Genomic DNA, 13,482 nt, shown 5'->3' on the forward strand with positions numbered 1-13,482 from the left:
GAGTGGAAAGTGTGTCCTATGTGCATGAGTAAATCATCACTGGGGAAAGACAGGGTCACAGAGCTGACCCCGCCGCACCAGCAGGGCTTAAATCACACCATCCCTGGGTGAAGAGAGACAGCACAGGCTACATAATTAAAACAGCATGTTCCATTGGATATGACTACTGTCTCAACTTTGCATAGTCTGCTTAAATAGTTCAAATATTTGAGTAAAATGTGGATAATGAAGTGTATATATGGATCTTCCTGAAGATGGCCCCCGTAAGGCTGCAGAGGTTCTCTGTATCTTAGGTCAGCAGTCAAGTCTGAGAGCAGTATGGTGTGGTTGTCCTGTAACCACAGCCAGAGAGACAGAGCAGGCCTAACACTGTTAGTGATAGTGAATTGGCCATAATCATTATCAGCTCTGTGGTGGTGAGTGGCTCCCACTCTATACAGGCGGCTTCATGTCTGACCTGTCTGTGGTGTGGCAAGACTCTGCTCAGTGGGAGAACTAAATACTAAGGGTTGGGGTCATTCAGTGTCTGCCGCCTCCCTTGAATATCTGCATGCCATTAACAGCAATGGGTCTGATGACATGCTCTTCCTGAACTGCCCTTGTCTGAGCTCCTTTGCTTCGGCTGGAGGTGCCTGTGGCCCCTGGTCTTGAGGCACTTGTCTATTTTGGGAGGTCATTTGGAGCCGGACACTCTGTCTCCCCAATGCAGCCTGTCTCCTGATACTGCTATCAACTGCTTTTAACAGGGAGCCACGGCAATTTACTTGAGTGACGCCAAGCAAGGCAGTTATCAGGACCCCAACACCAGATTAGCTGGTTGGTCTTCTAATGAGCATCCTTGAACAGGGAAATGGAGGGGGAGACTCAGAGCACGACACTATTATCAGTGGTCCTGTTAGAACAGGAAATACTCAACAAAATGCATCATCAAGAGAAATGAGAAATGTTGTTCATTTCCCAAGTTCAAAGATATACCAGTGACTTTAAAGACTCAGAAAAGCTAGTTGAATGACGCTGTTTCATTCTCTTTGCAGATGAACTATGACTTTTGATGGGCTGTCATTTCATATGGGGTATTTTTTGACAAATTAGAGCAAGTCAATACAAGCCATGTAGGTTCCTACAATCCAGTTGGCACATTGCAATAGCTCAACCATTAAAGGGATTATTTGTTTTTACCTGGAGTCAGGCGAACTCATGGATGCATTTTTTATGGCTTTGCATTAAGTCTGAGGGATTGTTGCACAATGTGCACAGAGTAACTTTGCTCAGTTACTGGATAGTTATGACATCTTGTAGCAAGTCCTTTTAAATTTGGAGAATAAACCTTTAGAAGTCTCTAAAGATGGATGGCTGGTCCCACTTTAGTGCATTTTAAATGTATGTAATTATAATATGTTTTTAAAGCAAATCAAACCCCCAGGCCACTTCATATTTGCATACAATAATTAATTAACTAATCAATTACTAAATTGATGGAAAATGAATCACCTTTTTTTTGATCATTAAAAAAATGTTTGTCATTTATCAATAAAAAAAATATCAGACATTCCCTGGTTACAGCCTTTCAAATGCCACTTTTCTCTGTATTATATCATTGTAAATTAAATATATTTGTGTTTTGAACTGTTGGTTGAACAAAATAAGCAATTTGAAGATATGAACTTGGGTTCTGGGAACGTGTGATGGACATTTTTCAATATTTTGCGACATCTCTGTAGACCAAATAATTAATTGAATACTTAAAATAATCAACAGCTTTAAAAAAAATAATTTTGTTGCAGCCCTATTTACATGCTTTCATGGCCACAGTTTATAACCACAGATATGTATAGTCTAGAAAAATCAACTCAAATCACATTTCAACTCTAACAATGTTTCATCTACTTCAAAAAACATTTACCACAGTACTTTTAATAATAGGCTAAAGGTTGCAGAGTAGTAAAATCTCAACATACATAAGAGTAGCTGTTTTTTCCTACTTTTGAGAGGAGCCATTACTTGATTCTATCTGTTAAGGGATAAAAGCAAAGTTAACGTCAACATTCAGAATAACTTTTAAACTGCACACAGATTTAAATAATCACCCGAGAATTAGTGTGACTCAGGGTGAGTAAGAAAAATAGTAAAACTCTGATCTATCTTAACTAAAACTCACATGTTTTCCATGTGCACTACAAAGTATGATGAGTATACAACAACAGATCTTTGCCATCTCTTCTCAGGCTTTGTAAAATGAGGGTTTGGATATGGAGTTAATGACTCAACTCGCCAAAGTAGTCTCTGCCATTCAGTGTGGCGACTGAGTTCCAAACTGGACTCTGTGGCCTGCCCGGCCCTGGTCTTTGTAAATGAAGTCAAAAATCATAAAACGTGTCTGTGCAGGGGTGATGTCATACTTGGCATAATGTTTCACTGTGGATTTTAGGAGGGTTAGATTTACTAGCATTCGGGAAACATTAAAAAGTACAGTGGTTCACACTGAGTGCCTGTGCTCTCTGTAGTGTTTCCCCAGCCCCCTCCCACCTTCATGCAATATACTGCCACTGTTGGTGCAGAGCAGTAAAAACAGATATACAAGAGAAACTCACAGAATATAAACTGTAAGCATTGAACATTGTATTCAAACTGGATTGAAGTTTGTTGTTATTAAAACACCATGGTCCCTGCTCTTGAATTAATTTTCCAGAAGGGATTGATTTTCTTTTTGTGAAGCTCAAACATGGAAATAATGAGTTATGACTAATCTGGATGGAGATAATATAAACTTTGCAGAGTATTTGCATGTGAATGCTATGCCAATGTGGGTGTATTATATCTTCCTGAGGTGTGAAAATCTGCTTACTGCCAGTTGGTTTTGGCTTGAGTGCTCCTTTTTTGGAACAGTATTTTCATTTTTACAATGTTTGTATGGAGGGCCACGGGCAGTCCAACACAAAATTTATGAAAGCATTAGGCACATTTAGGCATTTCAAATGAACTGAGTGCAAATATGCAGCCAATTATAATTCTGTGGTAGACATAATTTTCTAATTGCGGTCAGCTCCCCTTTACTGTAGGCAAAATAGAGCAACATATTATAGATACGCCTCTAATTTTCAACCAAAAAGAATGCAACTGTGATTGAGATTAACATGCACTGACAGAGACAATGCAATTAGATGTGTTATAAGTGCATAGAAAGCAGTCTGTCTACATCATTGTCTGAACAAAGGCTGATTGTTGTAGAAATTATTAATACTTTGATATTGGACAAATAGAGGTCTGGTCTGTTCAGTCATCAAAGTAAGATTTTAAGACAATCGCTTGAAGAGAAAACTTGACGGGTCTGGTTTTTGGTTGTTAACAATTTGATAATAACCTCACTTAGAAGAGAGCAGACCTCAAATGGTTGGAATCAACTGAAACTGATACAACCGCACAATGTGTATTTGTTATTGGGCTCTTGTTTGAAATATGCATTCACTGGTGGAATTATACTGAAATTACACTGGATTTATACACCAACACCAGACACCACAGCTGCTGTGTACTGCAGCTTATGTCTATTGACTCCTGGGTAACAGACACTCTCTGAAACACTTCAATTGTATTTGTGACTTCCAGCAACTCCTGGAATCCTCTAGTATCAGCAATTTCTGGCACCACCTTTGTGTGGATTAGTCAAGTCATACAATCGAAACCCATATCTGCTACAAAATGTTCAGCCAAATTGTCTGTTCTGACCCCGTCGCTACTATTTAATTTCCAGTGATCCAGTGATTTCCAGAGGGAATTACAAAATACTCATAACTGTCAGTTTATTAATCTATAATAAAAGAATTTGAAATGAGTCCCATCAGACACACCCAACAGTCAAGCTCTCTGCAAGTTTCACTCCAGAATACTAGTCTCATTGGGATCCTGTTCATGATGCCAGATTGTTGGAGAAATTAACAAGAGTGTGATATTAAAATTATTGAGACAAGCGCCTGGAGACAGAGCAGGAGGGTCTGTGCCTCAGCCATTACTAATAAACACAGGGAGGATGTTGTAGTTAAAGGGTGATGATGACAGCTCATGATCACAGAAGTAACAAAAGAGAACACAGTTGCATACCAAGGTTAAAACTTGTCTCTAACACTGATAGAGAGAGAAAATATTACTATTGTATTATATATTATATAATATTGTCAAAATAATTGTCAAAAATATTCTTAGTTTTTTTCTTCATCATGTTTCCAAAACTCTGCTGACTTTCCCTTTTAGAAAGTCACGTAAAAAAAACCCCACAGTGTATATTGAGTCAGGTCTGATTCATGAAGGCAAGAAAACTGTTAGGATCCTTATTTATGGCACGTACTGAAGTCTACATAGTCATTGCAGTTTCTAACCCCTTAATGTCAACAGCACATGATACTGTATTTGTTATTTATTGTAGTGTGTGTGCGTGTGTGGATTGTGGACTATAGACAGGATTGTGTGCTGATCATGTTATGCTCATGTGGCTGGTTGTGACTCCGTCCCTAGACTTTAATCTAAGTTTGTGTTTGTAGTCTTTGAGGTGTGGATTAGTGGGAGTGTTGAGTCAGGCCCAGGCGAGGGCCCAGGAGGTCAGCCCAGAGAGAGGCCCACGTAAGCAGGCTCCAGTGCTGCTGAATGGGCCGATAATGGCCTGGATCAGAAGGAATGTGTTCATGGAGCCTTGCTACTGACAGCCGGCCCCTGGGGACATGAATTACTCTGACTGATACAAAAAGAAGATGACAAAAACACTGCCTCAGGCACTGTCTCCCTGGACTCCTTGTCTCCAACACAGCTAAATGAATCAAATTGCCTCCAATTAAAGATTTAACTATACTTCTTTCCCCTCGGCTGTTCCATTTTCTCTCCCTCCAGTTTCATAATACAAAAATACTTTTCACTGCAGTATTGTGGTGGAAAAACAGACAATAGGTAAGGTTTTCCATTTTTATAAGATTTATTGGATTGCACAATTGCTATACAGCTGTTTTATACCTGATTTTTGTGCAAAAAGGTGGTTATATAACTTATACTCTGTATAACCTGAGCTATAGAGTATAAATTCTTTTATGTATGATGGAGAAATGCAGCCTTGTTCTGCAGTAGATAGGTGATGAGTTAAATATAAGATTATGGATGTGTATATATATGTAATATGAAAATAGTTCAGTTTTGGGCTAAAAGATGTTAGATTTCTACACATAATGTATTTAGTAAGCAGTTTTCCCCAAACTACACCTCTCTTAAGTGTCCTGAACTCCTATAACTGACAGTTATTCAGTTTGAGTGCTTTTTTAACTACATCACAATCTCCGCAATGTTTTGTTCCTCAAGAGCCGTGTCAGTCAGAGTTCATTGTTGCTTCACTGCTCTGTACTCTGCCCAATGTGTTGTAATATATTTTGTATCCATAAATTTTTGATTCTGCATATTTCATTAGTTTCCTTTGATTCCGTTGAACCATTTAATTTAGTTTATTTTCCTTTCTATCTGAGTCACTTGTGTCACCAGTGTTCATAAATCAAGATTAGATTGTACTATAACATCATTTATCAATTATGTCCATGATGAGTTGATAAACGTTAGATAAACTGGATTAACTATAACCGCACATTTAGGTTTTTAGTTAGTAATTTATCGAAATTAAGACACCAAAGATTCCAGATCTGACATTAACAAAGTCATTTGAAATAATCATGTAAAAATAAAATATCTTACCTTTTAGTTAGTTAATAACTGCTAACAGTAAACCAGCGTTTGGCATTGGTGGTCATTTAAAAGTATTTGATAAATCAAATTTCACATGAAGCTGTGTCAGTTGTTATTATTGTTATCATAGGATAACAGCTCTAACATTTATCTTAATAATTTTATCATAAATTATGTTGTTTTAGTGTTATTTGTCAATGTAATTAGATTTTTCTTTTGTCCATTTGAATAAGATTCAGTTGTTAACCTGAAATAGCCATGCAGCCTAACATTACTGTATTCTCCAAAGAGGACATTAACACAGTTGATCAATTAGGGAGCCATTGAGCTGAGATCACCTTCAAATAAACTACAAATTAATTAGGCCCATATTTCATCACCACAAATTTGCTCTGGGACTGAGTGTGTTTGCTTCCAAACCAGTTCCCCTAACCGAGCAGCTGCCTTGTGTGGCTTTATACATGGCTTCCATCACAGGTTAATGTTTTTAATGATATTTTTGACTATTTGACACTATTGCTGTCTCTGTTGTAACTGCAACATCACCTCAGTTCCTAGTGACATGTGTTATCATTAAGATGGTATGTTATATTTCAGTAATTTATGTTTATCTTGGGTTAGAAGTGTAGGTTGGATACAATTAGTTACAGACATGAAGTCAGTATGGTAATGGAGCATAAAGAGCTGGTTTGTCAAAGTTGTTGATGTTGTCTGTGTGTGGTTTTTGGAGTCGGACCTGAAGAGGTTTACACTGGAATAAGACATAACAGAAAAAAAACTGGATTGTTTATGTTTTTTCTACTGGATTTATCTGTAAACGCAACAGTTTGTGTTTTCTATCTCTTTGCCATGTTTAATGTGTTTAACTCGCCCACTTTCTCTGAAGTGTCAGTCAGGAGCTTGGCTGGCGTGACCACTGCATTATTACCCAGGGGTCTCCAGGGGTGCATGGGCCTGGACCTTCACATGGAGAGGGGCAGGCCAGGGGACAGGCCTGTGTGAACAGCTGTGCCCTGTTTTAGATCCTCGTACTCAGTTACCTCTTACTCTTTGAAGAAGTCTTTCCTTACACACTTTTCACACATGCAGCAAACACTGTTGGATGAAAAGTTCAAATGCCTAAACTTTGATTTCTCAATTTAAAAAAAGAGCCAGATGGTTGCGGTGGCTTTTAAAATTACACTTTTAAAAGTGATGTATCTTCAAAGCTTCTTCAGATGGAGCTTTATAGAATCATTAGTATCCGAATAACTTCTTGAAAATTTGGCTCTTCGCTGTTACAGGAATCAATTGTGAATCCATACAGCTAGTAATCGTCCAATTTAAAACCATAAAGTTCCTTGTAAAACCACAAATTGTGCTATGTATAAGCCATAGTGGTTTTCATTGCACTGTAACACTGGAGCACATGGTCATCATGTGGTACAAAAGATTGTACATTTGCACTGAGCTGCCACAGCAACATTTCAGAGAGATAGCCTCAACCCTATTTTAAGCAATGGCTGGCTTGACAGTTCTGTGTTAACTACACGACAGCGGAATTCAAATGCATTGCAGAAATCACAAAAAAATCATCAGCTCTGTCTGATAACCACGAAATGTTCCCATGTAGGAACTACTGACAGTCTCCTCTGGCGCCGCATTAGTTTCATCTGTAGTTTAAAAGCTCAGAAGTAGTATCAGAAATTAAGTAATTATTTGTGTGTATTGCCACTCTTGTATCAATAATTAATGTGAAACAGTTATCCACCACAGCTTTTACAATTGCTATTTCAAATAACTGTCAGTCCAAGTGATGGATGTGCTGAATGTTGCATTAGAGACATTAGAAGAAGAGGGAGCCGAGTATGGAGAGTGCTGTCTGTTCAGAGAGCCAATGTGAAGTGATCAGTTGTAGGTGCAGGGCAAAACAAGTGACCATTATCAGACATCATAATACATCATCATACAGACTCGAACTAGAATCTCGACACTATTTTTTTTGCATGTTGTTGTTGAGGAATCAAGCTGCTTATTTGAATCAGTCACTGAAAAACTTCAGAAACGCTGCAGTCTTTGGTCCAGAGTTATTCTTTGATGAACATGCATGATGGATCTCAGTGACTGCAGGAGTAAATGTATATGACTGTATATAAATATATTTTGCTCTTTATAAGAGGAGTAAAACATCCTCATTGTATAATAGAATGTTATAAAATACATAGATATATATGATTCATACACTTGAGAAATTAAAATGGTTTTCAAGTGATGACCAAACTAAAACTTACTACATTCACATTTGCCATCCACTGTCATTTATAGTGAGTGTGTCAATAAAATAACCAGATCACCAAAATTATAAGCAGCCATTTGTACAAAATATGAGACCTTGTACCCTTACAGCCTTAGAAAAAGATTGATTTGTGCTCTATTAGAACATTTTGCTGCTGAGAATAACTTATCTTAGGTATTCATGTGCAGGGTTTACAGTTAACTCACTGTAACAGTGACCGAGTCAAGACCCTCATTGAGGGTCACTGTATCATCTGTATGTAACCTATGCTGTGCCAGATTCAAAGCATCTAATATGTCTGCGTGCCCCTGATGCTTTCAGACATTTGTCTCACAGGAATCAGTTCCAGCAGTAGGGATAGCAGAGCAGACAGCCTCAATGACTTATGGGCCAGCTGGGTTTTCCTCTGACTTAATTGAAAATTGCATGACACTGATTTAAATGAAGCGGTACTCTGTAATAACAGTTTTCTTTTCCTTGTCTGACATGTGATTGAGTTACAAAGGGGAATGCATTTGCAACAGGTGCCTCTAACACAGTGCAGGCATGAGGGCCTCCATGTCCACCCTCAGTAACCTCCCTCTGCCCCAAAGCCCTAAGCCTGCCAGGGAAACCTGATTCCAGTTCAGACACTGGCACAGCACTGGTGCAACCCTGAGAGCTTCAGAGATGTCCTAGTGAAGGCAGTAAGCGTGTGTATGTGTGTACATACTATCTATCGTTTTAATCCTGAAATAGTACAAAACATACAAAATACAATTAGGAGCAAATGCAAATAAAAACTAACCCTAACCCATGTAACAACATTTTAAAGTTTATATTTCAGTTAAAGTTGGTTTAAATGTGTAAACCTTTATTTGAATTTAAAGAATTTTCAATATGAAATAAATGTCATGTGAATAATATTACTGAAGAGTCTTGTTTAGGTGGAACAACATTTTTGGCAAACCACCAACAGTTAAATAATTGTATTTCATTCATGACTACTTACAAATTCAATAATGGGTGTGACTTTTTTCACCAGGGGGCACGGGATCTGGGTTTTCAGCCAATCAGCAGTGCTTACTCCTGAACTTTAGCTTCTTGGATCAGGTTAAAATATCTTGGGGTGTGGCTTTGTCTTGCCAATTTTAACTCTTACAAGACCAGATTCAATTTAACTGAAGTAGTGTATTTATTATTTATCAAATAGTGTTCAAAAAGCCATGTGCACATAATGGCAGCAGATACTTATAAATGATACTAATATAACATTTTTGACTGTCTTCTGAAAACATCTTGAGTGCGTAGAATAGTCAGTATCTGGTACAAATCAGAAAAGAAACAGCAGTTCCTTGTTATTTACTGTTATCCCTGACAAGACAGGAAACACAAGATACGATGGAGACAGACTCGCAGAGACGTCAGTGAGCAAGAATTCACCTGTTGTGTCTCAGGTGAAGATGAAGATCACTGTCTCTGAAACTGAAAGGTCACAATTGTCATCTCTTTATTTTGTCACCTAAAGCTGCCCTGAGTGCTAGGAGTTTACAAAGCGTAGATTATTTTCTGATCAACAATGAAAATATTGGTTGATGTGTTGTTTCGGTTTTGCTTGTATAGTAATGCTGTGTTGTTTCCATTATGCCACTGTGTTGCAGGATACCATAGACCACACACAGGCCTCTATATAAATAATATAAGTGATAATAAAATATTTAATCCCCATTCACTCACAATTTGAAACACCCAGCTCCCTGCACACTGCAGTCTGTGTCACTGCTAACTCTTTATGTGGGGAGGATGTAGATAGTCGTGCTATCTCATTCATACATTGTGTTGACAGCTGCTTCTCTTCACCTGCCAGCAGTGGGAGGGTACAACTAGGGCTGCAACTAACGATTATTTTCATTATCGATTAATCTGTAGATTATTTCTTTGATTAACTGATTCATCATTAAGTCTGTAAACTGTCAATATATAGTGAAAAATGCCCAACAAAATTTCCCAGAGCTTAACGTGATGTCCTTGTTTTGTGTAACCAACAGTCTAATACCCAAAGATGTTTCATATATAAAGATGTAAACCAGAAGAAAGCAGAAAATTCCCATGTCAGCTGGAACCAGCATTTCTTTTGCCTATTTTGCTTGAAAAATAAACAATTACTTTGTTATCAAAATATTGTCTGTTGATCACCTGATCATTTGATTAATGCTAATTGTTTCAGCACTAGATGTAACTTTATTATTTATTCATCAAGAGTCATTCTTATCATATTTTGTTTTGTTTTGTTTTGATTATTTAACAGCTTTTCTTTTGTATGGTTTATTCCCCTTTGTCCAACTTAAATTTTGGCTAAACTCAAGCTTAAATCACTATTATTGTGATTCATCAACTGGGAATTAATTGTGATTAAAGTAACCCTTTATACTGCCTATCTAATTATATTGTAATAGAGCTGTCATTAAAATACTAATAATTCTAATTGAACATAGTTTATATTTGTATTTTGAGGTCCATGTTCACCATGAAATCCGGGGGTCAAAGTTACTGCAAGCAGTGTTCTAAACACTTGTTGTTGATGTTTTCATTATTTAAAACTCACTGCATCTAATGTAATTGCCGTCAATGCTTTGACACATTGACTTTACTGGACTTTTTTCTTGAAAGTAGGTGGAGCTGATGACTGGCAGGATGTCATTACTCTTTCTGTCTTTATGTTTTGTTCTTACTTTATCTTTAGTCTTCATAGTCCTCATAAAAAAACAACAACCACGAGATCAAATTAAAATTGGATCACCTGGGCAAAGGTTTATTAGCAAGTATCCATATCATTCATTCATTTTCAATTGATGCTCATGTTCCAGTGTCCATATTGAAAAAGAAAAAATTGACTGACTTTTCAGTGGGGACATAAAAAAGAAACAGTCATGCATGAAAGTTCCTCAGTTGCTCTTTTTTTCCTGCTCAGAACAATTACAACCTCACAGTGTGGATGTAAATAAGATTTAGTAACAAGAGGTGGGTGTTTCGCCATTAAGAGTTCAGAAACTTGAACCTATGGAGGACAAAAAATGACTTAAGTATAAATAAAAGCAGAAATAAATAATTAAATACATAAATAAAAAATAAATACATTTTGGTAATGAAAGAGGACATAATTAAATTAATGTCTTGAATTTATTTCAACATTTCCATACATCAGCTTTTATTTAGGCTATTTCTGTGTTTTTTCCATTTATTTAACACTGTATTTCTACATTTCTTCATTTATTTATTTCTGTATTTCTACATTTATTTATGTATTTCTTTATTTATTTATATAGGGGGTGACGGCCGCTAATAGGCGAATGAACCCAGGAGCCACGATGGAGAGGTAAACCAGCCAAAATCAGTCAGTAACTGGCTAGCTACAGCAATTACTATGGCTACATTAAAGTAATAATACATTCAGAGGAATGCTGGTCAGTAACGCAGCAGCCTGGGAAAGTTTCATGAATTTAAAGAAATGACACTCAAGATAACTTTGGCTAAGACTTAGCGTTAGTTAATCCCTGTTGCTTTATTTAGCAATCAGCCATCAGTCTGCTGTGAATAACTCATACACGTCTGCCTTTTGTCTCACAATAATGTTACAAGAGTTTGTTCTTTGCAAAGTCAAAGAACTGATCTGATCATGTGGCATTACAGCTTGATGAAATGATTAAGCCCACATTTATACTCAAGCTACAAATTAAATTAATGACTGAACCTGTTAGAAACATTTCGATGACTTTTTTATATCCAGCACTTTACTCTCAGTTCACATCCACAAGATTAATATAGCTTCCTAAAAAAATATTAAGTTCTTAAATGTTTGACTGTGATTTGACACTTGACGGTAACCAGTGATATAACTGAACAATACTTAAGACCCACTCAACAGCTTTATTGAATTATATTTTAGAATATATTTACTCATGAACAGTTACTACCCTGTCTCAAACCATTAAATGTGTAATATGTGCTTAACTTTTCACATTAATGCTGAGAAAAAGAAGAGGGGAATAACAGCCAGCTCTGCTCTGGTAACAAGTACATTAATAAAATATAAATGTCTATTTTTAATGTCTTTCAAAGACTGTGACAGAGTGGACATGAACAGTAGAGGGTCCACTGTCAAGCTGGAGGTGTCTTCATCTTCTGTACTGTACTATGGCTGTGGGACAGGCTGCTTTTGTAAATACAGTACAATCACATGAGTCAATTAAATGTATATAGATCAGTTTGAGCACAACATAAGTATGTGACCAGTGAAATACAAAAGATAACTAACTTTCCTCCTTTGTTCTGTATGACTATGAATGTCACTTCACAATTAAATAAATTTCAGAAAATTATTGTTCTTCACATACAATGTATCACTAGACTAAACAGTTTGTCCTCTAGATAAATTTAAGTTTAAATTAACTATTAGTTACAAAGAGGTCAAATATACAACATAAACATAACATAAACTTAGGATATGGCTAAAGCAAACCAAACTTTCAATCATGAGTAATCATACTACCTCATCTCTGGCCCGGCCTTTATGTACTCTCATTGTTGTTATATATCTATGTTTCTTCTGTAATGTAGTTATGTATTATCTTGAATTGTATTGTATTGTAGTACTTGTTAAGCATTGTACTAATTTGTAATAACCTGCCCAGAGACAACAGATGAAAATTAGCTCATTATCTCAACACTGGCACATTTACATTAACGTGGAAACTGAAATGCTGATTAATGTGCACTCTCCCTTTTAGATAAATAAATTAACAAATAAATAACACTAGTGGCGGTACTTAATTTCACCAGATAGAAACTATAAGAAGTTGATTTCTTCCCACTTGTATTTAGTTAATCCATACCACATGTCTGGAGGAAAGTCAAACATGATGCTGGTGTCTGAGGCTCAGCTCTGATCAGCCGATTCTTGTCTCTAAATCTCTGTAGCTACTGTCTGTGAGTGTCCTGAGATCACAGTAAACAGTACAATAAAGGCCAATCCATGCTTTCCAGGTCAGGTAAATGTCGTCATCAGCCCTTGTCCATGAGGGTTCACACAGCAGCCCAAAATTAGTGACCACATGAACTGTACGTGTTGCAAGTGTGCTAACTGTGTATGTGCTCAAAAAGCAAACAGGAAAGCCGGTCTTGTCTGCTGTATGTATGTACTGTATTCCTATTGTCATTAAGCCGTCATTTTTCTTTTTTCCACTTTTTCTTGTTGTTCAGAAACATACAGGAACTCCTCAGCTGCATTCAGACTGAAATCAGCCCTGTGTAAAACAATACAAGGGGCTATGTTGGTGTGGGCGTGTTGTTTAAGTTCTGTTGAGACAATGAAATACGATCCAGCAAGTCCAGTTGAAGTAACATATTATTGCATTTAAAGGCTGTTCAGAAAAACAATGGACAGCAGTTTGTAATAGTCACAGACTGGATTTTACAACTCTGGAAAGTTATCACATTGCAACCCTGTTTACTAGTAT

General features: G+C 36.9%; 1 long non-coding RNA gene across 1 annotated transcript; it reads left to right on the plus strand.

Moving 5' to 3' along the window:
• The first annotated feature begins 8,844 nt into the window (after positions 1 to 8,844).
• On the plus strand, positions 8,845 to 13,163 carry LOC122986203. Its single transcript, XR_006404259.1, has 3 exons — positions 8,845 to 9,458; positions 11,293 to 11,342; positions 12,086 to 13,163. It is a non-coding gene; the product is annotated as an uncharacterized LOC122986203 (long non-coding RNA).
• Positions 13,164 to 13,482: the final 319 nt, after the last annotated feature.

The sequence above is a fragment of the Thunnus albacares genome, chromosome 7 (genome assembly GCF_914725855.1).
Source record: "Thunnus albacares chromosome 7, fThuAlb1.1, whole genome shotgun sequence".
In the NCBI taxonomy this organism is placed as follows: domain Eukaryota; kingdom Metazoa; phylum Chordata; class Actinopteri; order Scombriformes; family Scombridae; genus Thunnus; species Thunnus albacares.